The sequence below is a fragment of the Symsagittifera roscoffensis genome, chromosome 9 (assembly GCF_963678635.1).
Source record: "Symsagittifera roscoffensis chromosome 9, txSymRosc1.1, whole genome shotgun sequence".
NCBI lineage: Eukaryota > Metazoa > Xenacoelomorpha > Acoela > Convolutidae > Symsagittifera > Symsagittifera roscoffensis.
Window position 1 is genome coordinate 46,398,066 of NC_087070.1, and position 21,613 is coordinate 46,419,678.

At 41.5% G+C, this 21,613-nt stretch overlaps 1 protein-coding gene across 1 annotated transcript in view; it reads right to left on the reverse strand.

Annotated features, from left to right (window-relative positions):
• The window catches only part of LOC134854549 (uncharacterized), a 127,348-nt gene that overhangs the window by 72,474 nt on the left and 33,261 nt on the right, over positions 1–21,613 (reverse strand). The window lies entirely within an intron of this gene.

The window sequence follows — 21,613 nt, forward strand, 5'->3', positions numbered from 1 at the left end:
GCCCCCACGTCCATTTTTGCGAACAAATATGAGTTTTCCAGTGTAATCATTGATTTTACGAAGTTCTATATCCAGAAAAAATGTGTTTGTAATTGCGTAATGCAGACACATGCCAATTTTCATGACAATTATACTACGTTGGCAAATGCTAGAAACACAACACAGACAATATAAAACATCATAAAAAACCCTCACTTTGACAGCACCTGAGAATTAGGAGTTTAGTTGAGCCACGCATGAGGATACTTATTATACATGCAATGCACCCTTTTTCAAACCCTCAAATTACACTAGTTTCCTTTAATAGCAGATGGGTACTTCTAAAGGGCTCTAACCAGGCAATTGTTCAAATCTAAAGCGAAAAAAATAGCTGTTGTTTAATCAAATTGGCTTTCCGAGCTCTGAAAAAATTCCTGGAAAATAATCGATTTTTTAGTGCAGCGGAGTACTATTCCCTGCGATCAATCCATGCAATGGAACATTACTCATTTAGTATTTTGCTCAAAAAAGAAAAGCTGTTTTTACAAGCGCACAGGCTATTATTGGCAACAGATTCGTTTTCTACAGTACTTTGCAACCACTGAAGTGACGTTTCTTGGCACATCGTCTCTCAACTATTTTCAATCTCCGACAACAGTTTCTGGACGGAATCATTCCAAACTGATGATGCATAAAACAATAAAGGCAAGAAGCAGGATTTGTTTAGGATACTCGGACTTAAAAATTAACGGATTCGGGCGATGACCATCTGAGAAAAAATTGGGGTTGCTTTATTCTTCAACCTTTCCAATGATATGTTATTTCCAAGAGGGGATGGTACAAAATGAACACCTAAATCATTCCAATTCATACCAACGTTTACTCCGCAATTGCGAGAAAAGCCCTCAAATGGTTAATCATGAACAAAAATTTGATTTGCTCGATTTTTGTTTCAGAATAATCAGCTCTGTTTTCTTTAGCTCAGTTAACTGCTCTATTAATTTTTTTTGTGGAAGAATACTTTGATTTCCTACAAGTTCTGTATTATCTACATACAGAAAACAATACCTTGAGGTCCGGGTTTGATTCCCACTGGGACATTTTTACTGAACAAAAACCTGCCAGTAAACCTGACACCTATTGTAAAATATGTGACAGTGTTCATTTTTCCTCTATTCTTTTTCGAAAATGATTATCAAGGACGACACCTGCTTTACCTTCATAGCACCTGGCTCTTCTTGATGCTACCACCACTTCACGATGTGGGAGGTATTTATGGAGTAAGGTGTTTTTTTTTCGGCCAATTTCAGGTAACCCAGGGAAAGCTTTTAGAGGGTCAACTGTGGTATCATATAAGAGCCCTATCGTGATTTGTTTTCGAAATATCTCTTCTTGCCATCGATTTAGTAATCATATCTATGGATAATTGGGACAAACGGATAATTGCGACAAAGAACCATTGAAAACAATGAAGGTAAAAGGAAGGAGTACAAGTAAGATACATGGGTAAATACCAAGTTAGACAGACGGTTCTCACATGACACTAATACTTAGAAGAATCGCAGTAAAGTAAATCAATACACGCCGGTCAACACGGTCTCAAACGTTCAATGAAAGCCCAGAGAATGCGAAAGTCTTGAAATAAAATCAGTTTATACAAAGCAATTCATCACAAAAAAATAACAGTCATTGCGTTGATGCTGGAGACAACTTTGGACCAACACTTTGCAACTCGGCAAATATCAGAAAAGCTCTGAAACGCAAATTGTGATGCGCAATGCCAGACTGGTTAAGTCGTTAAAATTCGTTTTCTATATTTGCGGGTGGGGTTTGGGATAGGTTACTCGCGCCTTAACTTCTTTTTGAAGCTTAAATGTTCGTATTGAAACAAGTTGGCCTTAAAAATGATGAAAATCCTTGTTCGGAAGGCCAAAAAAATGGCATTCCGACTACATTTATAATTTTGAAGCAAAAGTTGAAATCTAACAGCCTCACCCAGACAGGATAGATGAGTTAACCGAGAAGAATGTTCACTCTGCTCTAGGTATTACAATTTTGCTAAAAGTTGATATCAATTGAGCACAAATTAAAATTATTTTCAGTTCACGTCCTCTTGAAGTTGAAGTTAACCAAAAACTCGCTTGTCCAGTTATCATCATTCTCGAACCAGCTACCTCTATACGTGCCCTTATATGTTCCCTTGACCACCAGCATCAACACTGATACAGAAATATGACATACTGATGCAGCAATATGACATAACATCACAAAAGGAATGTATTTGAACAAATCAATCCCCCCATCCCTCCCCCTATTAAATCTCCTCTTCAGCTGAAACTCTGCTAGTTCATGAAAAAAAACACGTCGCAAAACAAATGTAACAAAATAATCTATTAGCTATTTTCTACAAATCAAACTAACTATAACACCACAATTCAGTGAAATTCATGGTACTACAATATGAAGATGAACTAAAATGCCAAAGAAATTGGTTTTCTCATTGAAACATCAACAATCTCCGAAGAAACCTAAAACGATGTGAAAATAGAACAACAAAGTAAACTATTAATTTAAAACAGCTGAAATTATCATTTAAGTAAACTGCAACAATTGGAATACAAATAAATGCATGATAGTATCGCTTGCAGCATGTTAGAAAATTCAGTCGAAATAGCAACACTGAAATTAGAAAAAAATATATACCTGAATCAAGTATGTCAGATAAATTATCTGTATCGATTTAACGGCAAAAGATTGCAGAAAATGAAACAGACAAAACATAGGAGCCTGCTTGGGTCAAACTGCATCGTATTGGTCATTATGAAATTATTTAATAAAACTGTAGATCTAGAGATCCATCCCCTTGATGTTTTATAAATAGAGATTTATGTTGGAAGAGGTGAAAAGAATAAGTTTAACTGATCAAAGAAAACTTCACAAAAAACGCACTAGTCACTGTGGTACTGCGCTAGCAGTCATCTTAAGTTGTATACTAAAGTAAAAATTAATGACCGATCATATTGATGTCAAGGTCACTATAGACCGATCTTTATGTAAGCAGCTGCAAGATCAGATTGCGATTTTTAAGCTATAAGAAAGCTGCGTAAAAAAATCAGACTATAATTGAATTATTTCTGGTTTAAAATGTTTTACGTATGAGAGAGTCCCTCAGAGTGTCACATGGCGCAGCCAGCCGGATTCTCAGCGCAAAAAATGACTGTCCTTGATTGAAATATGCGTATAGTCAGCTGAAGTAACTGAGGACACAGCAAGGCAAAATAATTGCAACATAGAATGAAACGCCACGGGAACTTTTAGTATACTAACAAGTTTTTATGGGTTATATTTTGTGGCCTGGACATGGACAGAACACTTAACCATTCTGTTTCCTGGATGATATTTTAATTTTGTCTAAAGGGGAAGACTTAGCAAGAAAAGCTAGTGGGCAAACTTACAAAAAGTCTCGAAAAAAAATTAAGCGTTATAGGTTTCGAAATGCTGGCCCCAATCTGAAAAAGACGAAAAGATTGTAGATAAGTCTATTGAGATAGATATGTCTATTGAATCAATTAACAGAGCAGTAAGCTAGGAGAAAAAATTTCAGTCAAACGGAACGAAAACATTCCAGAACATTCTAGAAAGTTGAGAACGAAAGAAGTACTAGACACGTCATCCAATGGCTGCCATAGCAACCAAATCGTTCAGAACGGAAAATAGTTCAACCGTAACGGAATGGATCGACTATCACGTCCGTCAACGCAGCAAAACAACAGCCCATCAAAGCAAACAAACAGTTTCACTCATATTCAACTCAGAAATCAGCTGGTAGCAACGGAAAGGCAACGGAAACCCTCCACAGACACGAAAATTAATTAGGGGAGAAGAAAGAACATAAATAGTTCAGAAAGCGGAACGAGGCAACCGCAACACAGAGTCAAATGGGACCTGACCAACGAGGAGCAAAGAATACATGACAATCAGTCACTCAGTAATAACCCAGTAGAGATCAAACAGGGAAACTCTGGACAAATTGAGGACGTCCACACAAGGCCCAAAACAGGTGATCAAAGTAGACCTGACAACTACCAAAGAAAATAACGAGGACCCTCAAAAAATTAGTTTCATAGAACCACCACGCATTAGCCATTTGTCACGGAAGGATAGTTTCCGACTGTCAGAGCAGCTCGGTGAAGGAAGCCTTTCTAATCCATCGAGCTATTCGGCAAAAAGCTACTTGTTGAACTTATATCTGAAGTCGCGTGGATGGACACAGGGCTTGGTAAAAGTCAATTGGTGACCAATTAATTGGATGCAATTAATTGACTTCTTTGTTTTTCCAATTTTGACTATTGACAAAATCCGCCAATTAATTGAAGGTTTGCAAGCTTTGAAATTTATATGATTTTGTCTTTGAAATGTAAATCTATTATTGATTTCGTAGTAACAAGCCTTCTTAAAAAGAAAAAGTGTACAAACAAATCAGCGAACAGTGTTTATCAAGATGTACAATATTTGAGGCCAACTTCCAACATGGCAGAAAGATTTTTCAGCAAAGCGGGATTTGCTTTTGGTGACTTACGACAGAGTATTTTGCCGATGAACCTTGAAATGCAGCTGTTCCTGAATGTTAACAATTACTTTTGGTCGGAAACTAACGTTGCTAAATCTATGAATGAGACCCAATTAATTGCAATTAATTGATAATTGACAAAGCTTGAGCAAACAATTCAATTAATTGACAATCTTTTTGTCAATTAACAAGTATTTGACTTTTTGTCTACCAATTGACTTTTACCAACCCCTGGATGGACAGACTCAAAAGAATGGTGGAAACAAACAAACAGGGGTTTGAGCTCAAAGGAACGTACTCTAACCCACACTGGAACCAGTTGGCAGTGGTCGACAACTGCATCTTCTTAGTTGACAATTGTCTTGCGGTTTAAGTGCAACTAATTCCAGCAGTCATGAAGAGGACCCAGTGGGCACTCGGGTCAAGAAGTAAGGGAGGGTGTGCCACGATACCTAGTGGCCCCACATGTACAAGGATGGTAAGAACGCTAAATAACTAACACTAAAAAACGCCTCAAAACTTTTACTAATGTTGACGCAGCCGGGCTAAGAATTACAACTAGATTATGTGAGGCGTTTTTTGGTGTTATGTGAGGCGTTTTTATGGGTTATATTTTGTGGGCTAAAGGCATGGACAGAACACTTAACCATTCTGTTTCCTGGATGATATTTTAATTTTGTCTAAAGGGGAAGACTTAGCAAGAAAAGCTAGTGGGCAAACTTACAAAAAGTCTCGAAAAAAAATTAAGCGTTATAGGTTTCGAAATGCTGGCCCCAATCTGAAAAAGACGAAAAGATTGTAGATAAGTCTATTGAGATAGATATGTCTATTGAATCAATTAACAGAGCAGTAAGCTAGGAGAAAAAATTTCAGTCAAACGGAACGAAAACATTCCAGAACATTCTAGAAAGTTGAGAACGAAAGAAGTACTAGACACGTCATCCAATGGCTGCCATAGCAACCAAATCGTTCAGAACGGAAAATAGTTCAACCGTAACGGAATGGATCGACTATCACGTCCGTCAACGCAGCAAAACAACAGCCCATCAAAGCAAACAAACAGTTTCACTCATATTCAACTCAGAAATCAGCTGGTAGCAACGGAAAGGCAACGGAAACCCTCCACAGACACGAAAATTAATTAGGGGAGAAGAAAGAACATAAATAGTTCAGAAAGCGGAACGAGGCAACCGCAACACAGAGTCAAATGGGACCTGACCAACGAGGAGCAAAGAATACATGACAATCAGTCACTCAGTAATAACCCAGTAGAGATCAAACAGGGAAACTCTGGACAAATTGAGGACGTCCACACAAGGCCCAAAACAGGTGATCAAAGTAGACCTGACAACTACCAAAGAAAATAACGAGGACCCTCAAAAAATTAGTTTCATAGAACCACCACGCATTAGCCATTTGTCACGGAAGGATAGTTTCCGACTGTCAGAGCAGCTCGGTGAAGGAAGCCTTTCTAATCCATCGAGCTATTCGGCAAAAAGCTACTTGTTGAACTTATATCTGAAGTCGCGTGGATGGACACAGGGCTTGGTAAAAGTCAATTGGTGACCAATTAATTGGATGCAATTAATTGACTTCTTTGTTTTTCCAATTTTGACTATTGACAAAATCCGCCAATTAATTGAAGGTTTGCAAGCTTTGAAATTTATATGATTTTGTCTTTGAAATGTAAATCTATTATTGATTTCGTAGTAACAAGCCTTCTTAAAAAGAAAAAGTGTACAAACAAATCAGCGAACAGTGTTTATCAAGATGTACAATATTTGAGGCCAACTTCCAACATGGCAGAAAGATTTTTCAGCAAAGCGGGATTTGCTTTTGGTGACTTACGACAGAGTATTTTGCCGATGAACCTTGAAATGCAGCTGTTCCTGAAAGTTAACAATTACTTTTGGTCGGAAACTAACGTTGCTAAATCTATGAATGAGACCCAATTAATTGCAATTAATTGATAATTGACAAAGCTTGAGCAAACAATTCAATTAATTGACAATCTTTTTGTCAATTAACAAGTATTTGACTTTTTGTCTACCAATTGACTTTTACCAACCCCTGGATGGACAGACTCAAAAGAATGGTGGAAACAAACAAACAGCGGTTTGAGCTCAAAGGAACGTACTCTAACCCACACTGGAACCAGTTGGCAGTGGTCGACAACTGCATCTTCTTAGTTGACAATTGTCTTGCGGTTTAAGTGCAACTAATTCCAGCAGTCATGAAGAGGACCCAGTGGGCACTCGGGTCAAGAAGTAAGGGAGGGTGTGCCACGATACCTAGTGGCCCCACATGTACAAGGATGGTAAGAACGCTAAATAACTAACACTAAAAAACGCCTCAAAACTTTTACTAATGTTGACGCAGCCGGGCTAAGAATTACAACTAGATTATGTGAGGCGTTTTTTGGTGTTATGTGAGGCGTTTTTATGGGTTATATTTTGTGGGCTAAAGGCATGGACAGAACACTTAACCATTCTGTTTCCTGGATGATATTTTAATTTTGTCTAAAGGGGAAGACTTAGCAAGAAAAGCTAGTGGGCAAACTTACAAAAAATCTCGAAAAAAAAATTAAGCGTTATAGGTTTCGAAATGCTGGCCCCAATCTGAAAAAGACGAAAAGATTGTAGATATGTCTATTGAGATAGATACGTCTATTGAATCAATTAACAGAGCAGTAAGCTAGGAGAAAACATTTCAGTCAAACGGAACGAAAACATTCTAGACTAGAAAGTTGAGAACGAAAGAAGTACTAGACACGTCATCCAATGGCTGCCATAGCAACCAAATCGTTCAGAACGGAAAATATTTCAACCGTAACGGAATGGATCGACTATCACGTCCGTCAACGCAGCAAAACAACAGCCCATCAAAGCAAACAAACAGTTTCACTCATATTCAACTCAGAAATCAGCTGGTAGAAATCTCAGAAAAAGCAAACGAATGTAAAATGAGCAATCAACAGAAGCCGTATGATTGGTGGTCAGAAGCGCACGAAGAAAGATGGAGGGTAAAAAGTCGAGACGAGAGCCTAATAAAAGCACGTTGGACCAGAGCTATGAGCAATGCGAATGGAGTATCAGAGGAAGAAGAGGCAACGGAAACCCTCCAAAGACACGAAAATTAATAAGGGGAGAAGAAAGAACATAAATAGTTCAGAAAGCGGAACGAGGCAACCGCAACACAGATTCAAATGCGACCTGACCAATGAGGAGCAAAGAATAAAGGACAATCAGCCACTCAGTAATAACCCAGTAGAGATCAAACAGGGAAACTCTGGACAAATTGAGGACGTCCACACAAGGCCCAAAACAGGTGATCAAAGTAGACCTGACAACTACCAAAGAGTACCCTCAAAAAATTAGTTTCATAGAACTACCACGCATTAGCCATTTGTCACGGAAGGATAGTTTCCGACTGTCAGAGCAGCTCGTTGAAGGAAGCCTTTCTAATCCATCGAGATATTCGGCAAAAAGCTACTTGTTGAACTTATATCTGAAGTCGCGTGGATGGACACAGGGCTTGGTAAAAGTCATTTGGTGACCAATAAATTGCAATTAATTGGATGCAATTAATTGACTTCTTTGTTTTTCCAATTTTGACTATTGACAAAATCCGCCAATTAATTGAAGGTTTGCAAGCTTTGAAATTTATATGATTTTGTCTTTGAAATGTAAATCTATTATTGATTTCGTAGTAACAAGCCTTCTTAAAAAGAAAAAGTGTACAAACAAATCAGCGAACAGTGTTTATCAAGATGTACAATATTTGAGGCCAACTTCCAACATGGCAGAAAGATTTTTCAGCAAAGCGGGATTTGCTTTTGGTGACTTACGACAGAGTATTTTGCCGATGAACCTTGAAATGCAGCTGTTCCTGAATGTTAACAATTACTTTTGGTCGGAAACTAACGTTGCTAAATCTATGAATGAGACCCAATTAATTGCAATTAATTGATAATTGACAAAGCTTGAGCAAACAATTCAATTAATAGACAATCTTTTTGTCAATTAACAAGTATTTGACTTTTTGTCTACCAATTGACTTTTACCAACCCCTGGATGGACAGACTCAAAAGAATGGTGGAAACAAACAAACAGGGGTTTGAGCTCAAAGGAACGTATTCTAACCCACACTGGAACCAGTTGGCAGTGGTCGACAACTGCATCTTCTTAGTTGACAATTGTCTTGCGGTTTAAGTGCAACTAATTCCAGCAGTCATGAAGAGGACCCAGTGGGCACTCGGGTCAAGAAGTAAGGGAGGGTGTGCCACGATACCTAGTGGCCCCACATGTACAAGGATGGTAAGAACGCTAAATAACTAACACTAAAAAACGCCTCAAAACTTTTACTAATGTTGACGCAGCCGGGCTAAGAATTACAACTAGATTATGTGAGGCGTTTTTTGGTGTTATGTGAGGCGTTTTTATGGGTTATATTTTGTGGGCTAAAGGCATGGATAGAACACTTAACCATTCTGTTTCCTGGATGATATTTTAATTTTGTCTAAAGGGGAAGACTTAGCAAGAAAAGCTAGTGGGCAAACTTACAAAAAATCTCGAAAAAAAAATTAAGCGTTATAGGTTTCGAAATGCTGGCCCCAATCTGAAAAAGACGAAAAGATTGTAGATATGTCTATTGAGATAGATACGTCTATTGAATCAATTAACAGAGCAGTAAGCTAGGAGAAAACATTTCAGTCAAACGGAACGAAAACATTCTAGACTAGAAAGTTGAGAACGAAAGAAGTACTAGACACGTCATCCAATGGCTGCCATAGCAACCAAATCGTTCAGAACGGAAAATATTTCAACCGTAACGGAATGGATCGACTATCACGTCCGTCAACGCAGCAAAACAACAGCCCATCAAAGCAAACAAACAGTTTCACTCATATTCAACTCAGAAATCAGCTGGTAGAAATCTCAGAAAAAGCAAACGAATGTAAAATGAGCAATCAACAGAAGCCGTATGATTGGTGGTCAGAAGCGCACGAAGAAAGATGGAGGGTAAAAAGTCGAGACGATAGCCTAATAAAAGCACGTTGGACCAGAGCTATGAGCAATGCGAATGGAGTATCAGAGGAAGAAGAGGCAACGGAAACCCTCCAAAGACACGAAAATTAATTAGGGGAGAAGAAAGAACATAAATAGTTCAGAAAGCGGAACGAGGCAACCGCAACACAGATTCAAATGCGACCTGACCAATGAGGAGCAAAGAATAAAGGACAATCAGCCACTCAGTAATAACCCAGTAGAGATCAAACAGGGAAACTCTGGACAAATTGAGGACGTCCACACAAGGCCCAAAACAGGTGATCAAAGTAGACCTGACAACTACCAAAGAGTACCCTCAAAAAATTAGTTTCATAGAACTACCACGCATTAGCCATTTGTCACGGAAGGATAGTTTCCGACTGTCAGAGCAGCTCGTTGAAGGAAGCCTTTCTAATCCATCGAGATATTCGGCAAAAAGCTACTTGTTGAACTTATATCTGAAGTCGCGTGGATGGACACAGGGCTTGGTAAAAGTCATTTGGTGACCAATAAATTGCAATTAATTGGATGCAATTAATTGACTTCTTTGTTTTTCCAATTTTTGACTATTGACAAAATCCGCCAATTAATTGCAATTAATTGAAGGTTTGCAAACTTTGAAATTTATATGATTTTGTCTTTGAAATGTAAAGCTATTATTGATTTCGTAGTAACAAGCCTTCTTAAAAAAAAGTGTACAAAGAAATCAGCGAACAGTGTTTATCAAGATGTACAATATTTGAGGCCAACTTCCAACATGGCAGAAAAATTTTCCAGCAAAGCGGGATTTGCTTTTGGTGACTTACGGCAGAGTATTTTGCCGATGAAACTTGAAACGCAGCTGTTCCTGAATGTTAACAATTAATTTTGGTCGGAAACTGACGTTGCTAAAGCTATGAATGAGACCCAATTAATTGATAATTGACAAAGCTTGAGCGAACAATTCAATTAATTGACAATCTTTTTGTCAATATACAAGTAATTGACTTTTTGTCTACCAATTGACTTTTACCAACCCCTGGATGGACAGACTCAAAAGAATGGTGGAAACAAACAAACAGGGGTTTGAGCTCAAAAGAACGTACTCTAACCCACACTGGAACCAGTTGGCAGTGGTCGACAACTGCATCTTCTTAGTTGACAATTGTCTTGCGGTTTAAGTGCAACTAATTCCAGCAGTCATGAAGAGGACCCAGTGGGCACTCGGGTCAAGAAGTAAGGGAGGGTGTACCACGATACCTAGTGGCCCCACATGTACAAGGATGGTAAGAACGCTAAATACCTAACACTAAAAAACGCCTCAAAACTTTTACTAATGTTGACGCAGCCGGGCTAAGAATTACAACTAGATTATGTGAGGCGTTTTTTGGTGTTATGTGAGGCGTTTTTATGGGTTATATTTTGTGGGCTAAAGGCATGGACAGAACACTTAACCATTCTGTTTCCTGGATGATATTTTAATTTTGTCTAAAGGGGAAGACTTAGCAAGAAAAGCTAGTGGGCAAACTTACAAAAAATCTCGAAAAAAAAATTAAGCGTTACAGGTTTCGAAATGCTGGCCCCAATCTGAAAAAGACGAAAAGATTGTAGATATGTCTATTGAGATAGATACGTCTATTGAATCAATTAACAGAGCAGTAAGCTAGGAGAAAACATTTCAGTCAAACGGAACGAAAACATTCTAGACTAGAAAGTTGAGAACGAAAGAAGTACTAGACACGTCATCCAATGGCTGCCATAGCAACCAAATCGTTCAGAACGGAAAATATTTCAACCGTAACGGAATGGATCGACTATCACGTCCGTCAACGCAGCAAAACAACAGCCCATCAAAGCAAACAAACAGTTTCACTCATATTCAACTCAGAAATCAGCTGGTAGAAATCTCAGAAAAAGCAAACGAATGTAAAATGAGCAATCAACAGAAGCCGTATGATTGGTGGTCAGAAGCGCACGAAGAAAGATGGAGGGTAAAAAGTCGAGACGAGAGCCTAATAAAAGCACGCTGGACCAGAGCTATGAGCAATGCGAATGGAGTATCAGAGGAAGAAGAGGCAACGGAAACCCTCCAAAGACACGAAAATTAATTAGGGGAGAAGAAAGAACATAAATAGTTCAGAAAGCGGAACGAGGCAACCGCAACACAGATTCAAATGCGACCTGACCAATGAGGAGCAAAGAATAAAGGACAATCAGCCACTCAGTAATAACCCAGTAGAGATCAAACAGGGAAACTCTGGACAAATTGAGGACGTCCACACAAGGCCCAAAACAGGTGATCATAGTAGACTTGACAACTACCAAAGAAAATAACGAGGACCCTCACTCAAAAAATTAGTTTCATAGAACCACCACGCATTAGCCGTTTGTCACGGAAGGATAGTTTCCGACTGTCAGAGCAGCTCGGTGAAGGAAGCCTTTCTAATCCATCGAGATATTCGGCAAAAAGCTACTTGTTGAACTTATATCTGAAGTCGCGTTGATGGACACAGGGCTTGGTAAAAGTCAATTGGTGACCAATTAATTGCATTTAATTGGATGCAATTATTTGACTTCTTTGTTTTTCCAATTTTTGACTATTGACAAAATCCGCCAATTAATTGCAATTAATTGAAGGTTTGCAAACTTTGAAATTTATATAATTTTTTCTTTGAAATGTAAAGCTATTATTGATTTCGTAGTAACAAGCCTTCTTAAAAAAAAGTGTACAAAGAAATCAGCGAGCAGTGTTTATCAAGATGTACAATATTTGAGGCCAACTTCCAACATGGCAGAAAGATTTTTCAGCAAAGCGGGATTTGCTTTTGGTGACTTACGACAGAGTATTTTGCCGATGAACCTTGAAATGCGGCTGTTCCTGAATGCTGAATGTTAACAATTAGTTTTGGTCGGAAACTGACGTTGCTAAAGCTATGAATGAGACCCAATTAATTGATAATTGACAAAGCTTGAGCAAACAATTCAATTAATTGACAATCTTTTTGTCAATTAACAAGTAATTGACTTTTTGTCTACCAATTGACTTTTACCAACCCCTGGATGGACAGACTCAAAAGAATGGTGGAAACAAATAAACAGGGGTTTGAGCTCAAAGGAACGTACTCTAACCCACACTGGAACCAGTTGGCAGTGGTCGACAACTGCATCTTCTTAGTTGACAATTGTCTTGCGGTTTAAGTGCAACTAATTCCAGCAGTCATGAAGTTGAAACAGTGGGCACTCGGGTCAAGAAGTAAGGGAGGGTGTGCCACGATACCTAGTGGCCCCACATGTACAAGGATGGTAAGAACGCTAAATACCTAACACTAAAAAACGCCTCAAAACTTTTACTAATGTTGACGCAGCCGGGCTAAGAATTACAACTAGATTATGTGGGGCGTTTTTTGGTGTTATGTGAGGCGTTTTTATGGGTTATATTTTGTGGGCTAAAGGCATGGACAGAACACTTAACCATTCTGTTTCCTGGATGATATTTTAATTTTGTCTAAAGGGGAAGACTTAGCAAGAAAAGCTAGTGGGCAAACTTACAAAAAATCTCGAAAAAAAAATTAAGCGTTATAGGTTTCGAAATGCTGGCCCCAATCTGAAAAAGACGAAAAGATTGTAGATATGTCTATTGAGATAGATACGTCTATTGAATCAATTAACAGAGCAGTAAGCTAGGAGAAAACATTTCAGTCAAACGGAACGAAAACATTCTAGAAAGTTGAGAACGAAAGAAGTACTAGACACGTCATCCAATGGCTGCCATAGCAACCAAATCGTTCAGAACGGAAAATAGTTCAACCGTAACGGAATGGATCGACTACTCAGCGTATACATAGTGCGTTCCGGGGAGTTCGGCGTGGGTTCGATTCTCACCTAAGTCGTTTCATTTGAGAGTCCTATTTGAGCCGAACCTGACAGAACATAAAATGCTAATATTTTAATCGGTTCAAAATTGGTTTGCAATTGAGTATCTGTTAATTAAACTGCGTGAACTAAGTATGAACTCATTGTGAAAAAACACATAAATCACACAAATCAGGGCATGAACACGCCCACTTTTTAACTTGATACGTGTAATGTTGTTGCTAATTCCGTGCAATAAAAATTACTAAAATTCGTTGTTTATTGATTCTCTTGAATAAAACCGATTCTGTTTCCTGTTTTTATAAGTTATGAAAAAGTTATAAAAAAGGCCAGAATAAGTGCAGGTTGCTTCAGGAGAAAAGATATTTTCGAGTTTCAGAAAAATTAGCAAAAAATGAAAAGAATGTTCTGACTCATGGATGAAACAGCGTTGCTCAGTGAAAAGTTAACTGAACGGCTACCATATTGGTTGTTTGGCCCTTCGACAAATAGTCGTAATGTTAGTGGCTTTAAAGCACGAATCTAGTTTTAATTCAATATTGCTCAAATCCTAGTTTTTTTCTCGTTTTGTCTTTGTGACTTGGCTGGCGTCGAGAAACAGTCGAAGTTTGTTGTTTAGGGGAAAAAGCGCTGCAAAATTGCGCCTACAAAAAAGAGCAAATGGAAACGTCTGTGTCGCTAAACTGCAGGAGATCAAAGTGGACACAACTAAGGAGGCATGTCTGATTCTTGAAGCTTGTAGGAGGAAGGTTCGCTTCTCCTCCTCAGCTAAGAATCAGAGGGGTCATTGTGTCTTTACCATCAAGTTGGCGAAAGTGTACGAGAACTCAGGAGGCCTGTCAGATCCTGGAAGCTGGTAAGAGGAATATGCGCTTCTGCTCCACAGCAAAGAATCAGAGGTGTGCGAGAGGTGTGCCAAAGTGTGCGAGAGTGAAACGACGGCTAGTACGTTATCGTTGTGTGACTTGGCCTGCTGTACCCGATTACAGAACATGAAACAGTCGAAGTTTGTTGTTTAGGGGAAAAAGCGCTGCAAAATTGCGCCTACAAAAAAGAGCAAATGGAAACGTCTGTGTCGCTAAACTGCAGGAGATCAAAGTGGACACAACTAAGGAGGCATGTCTGATTCTTGAAGCTTGTAGGAGGAAGGTTCGCTTCTCCTCCTCAGCTAACAGAAACAGTCGAAGTTTCTCCTCGACTGTTTAGGGGAAAAAGCGCTGCAAAATTGCGCCTACAAAAAAGAGCAAATGGAAACGTCTGTGTCGCTAAACTGCAGGAGATCAAAGTGGACACAACTAAGGAGGCATGTCTGATTCTTGAAGCTTGTAGGAGGAAGGTTCGCTTCTCCTCCTCAGCTAAGAATCAGAGGGGTCATTGTGTCTTTACCATCAAGTTGGCGAAAGTGTACGAGAACTCAGGAGGCCTGTCAGATCCTGGAAGCTGGTAAGAGGAATATGCGCTTCTGCTCCACAGCAAAGAATCAGAGGTGTGCGAGAGGTGTGCCAAAGTGTGCGAGAGTGAAACGACGGCTAGTACGTTATCGTTGTGTGACTTGGCCTGCTGTACCCGATTACAGAACATGAAACAGTCGAAGTTTGTTGTTTAGGGGAAAAAGCGCTGCAAAATTGCGCCTACAAAAAAGAGCAAATGGAAACGTCTGTGTCGCTAAACTGCAGGAGATCAAAGTGGACACAACTAAGGAGGCATGTCTGATTCTTGAAGCTTGTAGGAGGAAGGTTCGCTTCTCCTCCTCAGCTAACAGAAACAGTCGAAGTTTCTCCTCGACTGTTTAGGGGAAAAAGCGCTGCAAAATTGCGCCTACAAAAAAGAGCAAATGGAAACGTCTGTGTCGCTAAACTGCAGGAGATCAAAGTGGACACAACTAAGGAGGCATGTCTGATTCTTGAAGCTTGTAGGAGGAAGGTTCGCTTCTCCTCCTCAGCTAAGAATCAGAGGGGTCATTGTGTCTTTACCATCAAGTTGGCGAAAGTGTACGAGAACTCAGGAGGCCTGTCAGATCCTGGAAGCTGGTAAGAGGAATATGCGCTTCTGCTCCACAGCAAAGAATCAGAGGTGTGCGAGAGGTGTGCCAAAGTGTGCGAGAGTGAAACGACGGCTAGTACGTTATCGTTGTGTGACTTGGCCTGCTGTACCCGATTACAGAACATGAAACAGTCGAAGTTTGTTGTTTAGGGGAAAAAGCGCTGCAAAATTGCGCCTACAAAAAAGAGCAAATGGAAACGTCTGTGTCGCTAAACTGCAGGAGATCAAAGTGGACACAACTAAGGAGGCATGTCTGATTCTTGAAGCTTGTAGGAGGAAGGTTCGCTTCTCCTCCTCAGCTAACAGAAACAGTCGAAGTTTCTCCTCGACTGTTTAGGGGAAAAAGCGCTGCAAAATTGCGCCTACAAAAAAGAGCAAATGGAAACGTCTGTGTCGCTAAACTGCAGGAGATCAAAGTGGACACAACTAAGGAGGCATGTCTGATTCTTGAAGCTTGTAGGAGGAAGGTTCGCTTCTCCTCCTCAGCTAAGAATCAGAGGGGTCATTGTGTCTTTACCATCAAGTTGGCGAAAGTGTACGAGAACTCAGGAGGCCTGTCAGATCCTGGAAGCTGGTAAGAGGAATATGCGCTTCTGCTCCACAGCAAAGAATCAGAGGTGTGCGAGAGGTGTGCCAAAGTGTGCGAGAGTGAAACGACGGCTAGTACGTTATCGTTGTGTGACTTGGCCTGCTGTACCCGATTACAGAACATGAAACAGTCGAAGTTTGTTGTTTAGGGGAAAAAGCGCTGCAAAATTGCGCCTACAAAAAAGAGCAAATGGAAACGTCTGTGTCGCTAAACTGCAGGAGATCAAAGTGGACACAACTAAGGAGGCATGTCTGATTCTTGAAGCTTGTAGGAGGAAGGTTCGCTTCTCCTCCTCAGCTAACAGAAACAGTCGAAGTTTCTCCTCGACTGTTTAGGGGAAAAAGCGCTGCAAAATTGCGCCTACAAAAAAGAGCAAATGGAAACGTCTGTGTCGCTAAACTGCAGGAGATCAAAGTGGACACAACTAAGGAGGCATGTCTGATTCTTGAAGCTTGTAGGAGGAAGGTTCGCTTCTCCTCCTCAGCTAAGAATCAGAGGGGTCATTGTGTCTTTACCATCAAGTTGGCGAAAGTGTACGAGAACTCAGGAGGCCTGTCAGATCCTGGAAGCTGGTAAGAGGAATATGCGCTTCTGCTCCACAGCAAAGAATCAGAGGTGTGCGAGAGGTGTGCCAAAGTGTGCGAGAGTGAAACGACGGCTAGTACGTTATCGTTGTGTGACTTGGCCTGCTGTACCCGATTACAGAACATGAAACAGTCGAAGTTTGTTGTTTAGGGGAAAAAGCGCTGCAAAATTGCGCCTACAAAAAAGAGCAAATGGAAACGTCTGTGTCGCTAAACTGCAGGAGATCAAAGTGGACACAACTAAGGAGGCATGTCTGATTCTTGAAGCTTGTAGGAGGAAGGTTCGCTTCTCCTCCTCAGCTAACAGAAACAGTCGAAGTTTCTCCTCGACTGTTTAGGGGAAAAAGCGCTGCAAAATTGCGCCTACAAAAAAGAGCAAATGGAAACGTCTGTGTCGCTAAACTGCAGGAGATCAAAGTGGACACAACTAAGGAGGCATGTCTGATTCTTGAAGCTTGTAGGAGGAAGGTTCGCTTCTCCTCCTCAGCTAAGAATCAGAGGGGTCATTGTGTCTTTACCATCAAGTTGGCGAAAGTGTACGAGAACTCAGGAGGCCTGTCAGATCCTGGAAGCTGGTAAGAGGAATATGCGCTTCTGCTCCACAGCAAAGAATCAGAGGTGTGCGAGAGGTGTGCCAAAGTGTGCGAGAGTGAAACGACGGCTAGTACGTTATCGTTGTGTGACTTGGCCTGCTGTACCCGATTACAGAACATGAAACAGTCGAAGTTTGTTGTCTAGGGGAAAAAGCGCTGCAAAATTGCGCCTACAAAAAAGAGCAAATGGAAACGTCTGTGTCGCTAAACTGCAGGAGATCAAAGTGGACACAACTAAGGAGGCATGTCTGATTCTTGAAGCTTGTAGGAGGAAGGTTCGCTTCTCCTCCTCAGCTAACAGAAACAGTCGAAGTTTCTCCTCGACTGTTTAGGGGAAAAAGCGCTGCAAAATTGCGCCTACAAAAAAGAGCAAATGGAAACGTCTGTGTCGCTAAACTGCAGGAGATCAAAGTGGACACAACTAAGGAGGCATGTCTGATTCTTGAAGCTTGTAGGAGGAAGGTTCGCTTCTCCTCCTCAGCTAAGAATCAGAGGGGTCATTGTGTCTTTACCATCAAGTTGGCGAAAGTGTACGAGAACTCAGGAGGCCTGTCAGATCCTGGAAGCTGGTAAGAGGAATATGCGCTTCTGCTCCACAGCAAAGAATCAGAGGTGTGCGAGAGGTGTGCCAAAGTGTGCGAGAGTGAAACGACGGCTAGTACGTTATCGTTGTGTGACTTGGCCTGCTGTACCCGATTACAGAACATGAAACAGTCGAAGTTTGTTGTTTAGGGGAAAAAGCGCTGCAAAATTGCGCCTACAAAAAAGAGCAAATGGAAACGTCTGTGTCGCTAAACTGCAGGAGATCAAAGTGGACACAACTAAGGAGGCATGTCTGATTCTTGAAGCTTGTAGGAGGAAGGTTCGCTTCTCCTCCTCAGCTAACAGAAACAGTCGAAGTTTCTCCTCGACTGTTTAGGGGAAAAAGCGCTGCAAAATTGCGCCTACAAAAAAGAGCAAATGGAAACGTCTGTGTCGCTAAACTGCAGGAGATCAAAGTGGACACAACTAAGGAGGCATGTCTGATTCTTGAAGCCTGTAGGAGGAAGGTTCGCTTCTCCTCCTCAGCTAAGAATCAGAGGGGTCATTGTGTCTTTACCATCAAGTTGGCGAAAGTGTACGAGAACTCAGGAGGCCTGTCAGATCCTGGAAGCTGGTAAGAGGAATATGCGCTTCTGCTCCACAGCAAAGAATCAGAGGTGTGCGAGAGGTGTGCCAAAGTGTGCGAGAGTGAAACGACGGCTAGTACGTTATCGTTGTGTGACTTGGCCTGCTGTACCCGATTACAGAACATGAAACAGTCGAAGTTTGTTGTTTAGGGGAAAAAGCGCTGCAAAATTGCGCCTACAAAAAAGAGCAAATGGAAACGTCTGTGTCGCTAAACTGCAGGAGATCAAAGTGGACACAACTAAGGAGGCATGTCTGATTCTTGAAGCTTGTAGGAGGAAGGTTCGCTTCTCCTCCTCAGCTAACAGAAACAGTCGAAGTTTCTCCTCGACTGTTTAGGGGAAAAAGCGCTGCAAAATTGCGCCTACAAAAAAGAGCAAATGGAAACGTCTGTGTCGCTAAACTGCAGGAGATCAAAGTGGACACAACTAAGGAGGCATGTCTGATTCTTGAAGCTTGTAGGAGGAAGGTTCGCTTCTCCTCCTCAGCTAAGAATCAGAGGGGTCATTGTGTCTTTACCATCAAGTTGGCGAAAGTGTACGAGAACTCAGGAGGCCTGTCAGATCCTGGAAGCTGGTAAGAGGAATATGCGCTTCTGCTCCACAGCAAAGAATCAGAGGTGTGCGAGAGGTGTGCCAAAGTGTGCGAGAGTGAAACGACGGCTAGTACGTTATCGTTGTGTGACTTGGCCTGCTGTACCCGATTACAGAACATGAAACAGTCGAAGTTTGTTGTTTAGGGGAAAAAGCGCTGCAAAATTGCGCCTACAAAAAAGAGCAAATGGAAACGTCTGTGTCGCTAAACTGCAGGAGATCAAAGTGGACACAACTAAGGAGGCATGTCTGATTCTTGAAGCTTGTAGGAGGAAGGTTCGCTTCTCCTCCTCAGCTAACAGAAACAGTCGAAGTTTCTCCTCGACTGTTTAGGGGAAAAAGCGCTGCAAAATTGCGCCTACAAAAAAGAGCAAATGGAAACGTCTGTGTCGCTAAACTGCAGGAGATCAAAGTGGACACAACTAAGGAGGCATGTCTGATTCTTGAAGCTTGTAGGAGGAAGGTTCGCTTCTCCTCCTCAGCTAAGAATCAGAGGGGTCATTGTGTCTTTACCATCAAGTTGGCGAAAGTGTACGAGAACTCAGGAGGCCTGTCAGATCCTGGAAGCTGGTAAGAGGAATATGCGCTTCTGCTCCACAGCAAAGAATCAGAGGTGTGCGAGAGGTGTGCCAAAGTGTGCGAGAGTGAAACGACGGCTAGTACGTTATCGTTGTGTGACTTGGCCTGCTGTACCCGATTACAGAACATGAAACAGTCGAAGTTTGTTGTTTAGGGGAAAAAGCGCTGCAAAATTGCGCCTACAAAAAAGAGCAAATGGAAACGTCTGTGTCGCTAAACTGCAGGAGATCAAAGTGGACACAACTAAGGAGGCATGTCTGATTCTTGAAGCTTGTAGGAGGAAGGTTCGCTTCTCCTCCTCAGCTAACAGAAACAGTCGAAGTTTCTCCTCGACTGTTTAGGGGAAAAAGCGCTGCAAAATTGCGCCTACAAAAAAGAGCAAATGGAAACGTCTGTGTCGCTAAACTGCAGGAGATCAAAGTGGACACAACTAAGGAGGCATGTCTGATTCTTGAAGCTTGTAGGAGGAAGGTTCGCTTCTCCTCCTCAGCTAAGAATCAGAGGGGTCATTGTGTCTTTACCATCAAGTTGGCGAAAGTGTACGAGAACTCAGGAGGCCTGTCAGATCCTGGAAGCTGGTAAGAGGAATATGCGCTTCTGCTCCACAGCAAAGAATCAGAGGTGTGCGAGAGGTGTGCCAAAGTGTGCGAGAGTGAAACGACGGCTAGTACGTTATCGTTGTGTGACTTGGCCTGCTGTACCCGATTACAGAACATGAAACAGTCGAAGTTTGTTGTTTAGGGGAAAAAGCGCTGCAAAATTGCGCCTACAAAAAAGAGCAAATGGAAACGTCTGTGTCGCTAAACTGCAGGAGATCAAAGTGGACACAACTAAGGAGGCATGTCTGATTCTTGAAGCTTGTAGGAGGAAGGTTCGCTTCTCCTCCTCAGCTAACAGAAACAGTCGAAGTTTCTCCTCGACTGTTTAGGGGAAAAAGCGCTGCAAAATTGCGCCTACAAAAAAGAGCAAATGGAAACGTCTGTGTCGCTAAACTGCAGGAGATCAAAGTGGACACAACTAAGGAGGCATGTCTGATTCTTGAAGCTTGTAGGAGGAAGGTTCGCTTCTCCTCCTCAGCTAAGAATCAGAGGGGTCATTGTGTCTTTACCATCAAGTTGGCGAAAGTGTACGAGAACTCAGGAGGCCTGTCAGATCCTGGAAGCTGGTAAGAGGAATATGCGCTTCTGCTCCACAGCAAAGAATCAGAGGTGTGCGAGAGGTGTGCCAAAGTGTGCGAGAGTGAAACGACGGCTAGTACGTTATCGTTGTGTGACTTGGCCTGCTGTACCCGATTACAGAACATGAAACAGTCGAAGTTTGTTGTTTAGGGGAAAAAGCGCTGCAAAATTGCGCCTACAAAAAAGAGCAAATGGAAACGTCTGTGTCGCTAAACTGCAGGAGATCAAAGTGGACACAACTAAGGAGGCATGTCTGATTCTTGAAGCTTGTAGGAGGAAGGTTCGCTTCTCCTCCTCAGCTAACAGAAACAGTTGAAGTTTCTCCTCGACTGTTTAGGGGAAAAAGCGCTGCAAAATTGCGCCTACAAAAAAGAGCAAATGGAAACGTCTGTGTCGCTAAACTGCAGGAGATCAAAGTGGACACAACTAAGGAGGCATGTCTGATTCTTGAAGCTTGTAGGAGGAAGGTTCGCTTCTCCTCCTCAGCTAAGAATCAGAGGGGTCATTGTGTCTTTACCATCAAGTTGGCGAAAGTGTACGAGAACTCAGGAGGCCTGTCAGATCCTGGAAGCTGGTAAGAGGAATATGCGCTTCTGCTCCACAGCAAAGAATCAGAGGTGTGCGAGAGGTGTGCCAAAGTGTGCGAGAGTGAAACGACGGCTAGTACGTTATCGTTGTGTGACTTGGCCCGCTGTACCCGATTACAGAACATGAAACAGTCGAAGTTTGTTGTTTAGGGGAAAAAGCGCTGCAAAATTGCGCCTACAAAAAAGAGCAAATGGAAACGTCTGTGTCGCTAAACTGCAGGAGATCAAAGTGGACACAACTAAGGAGGCAT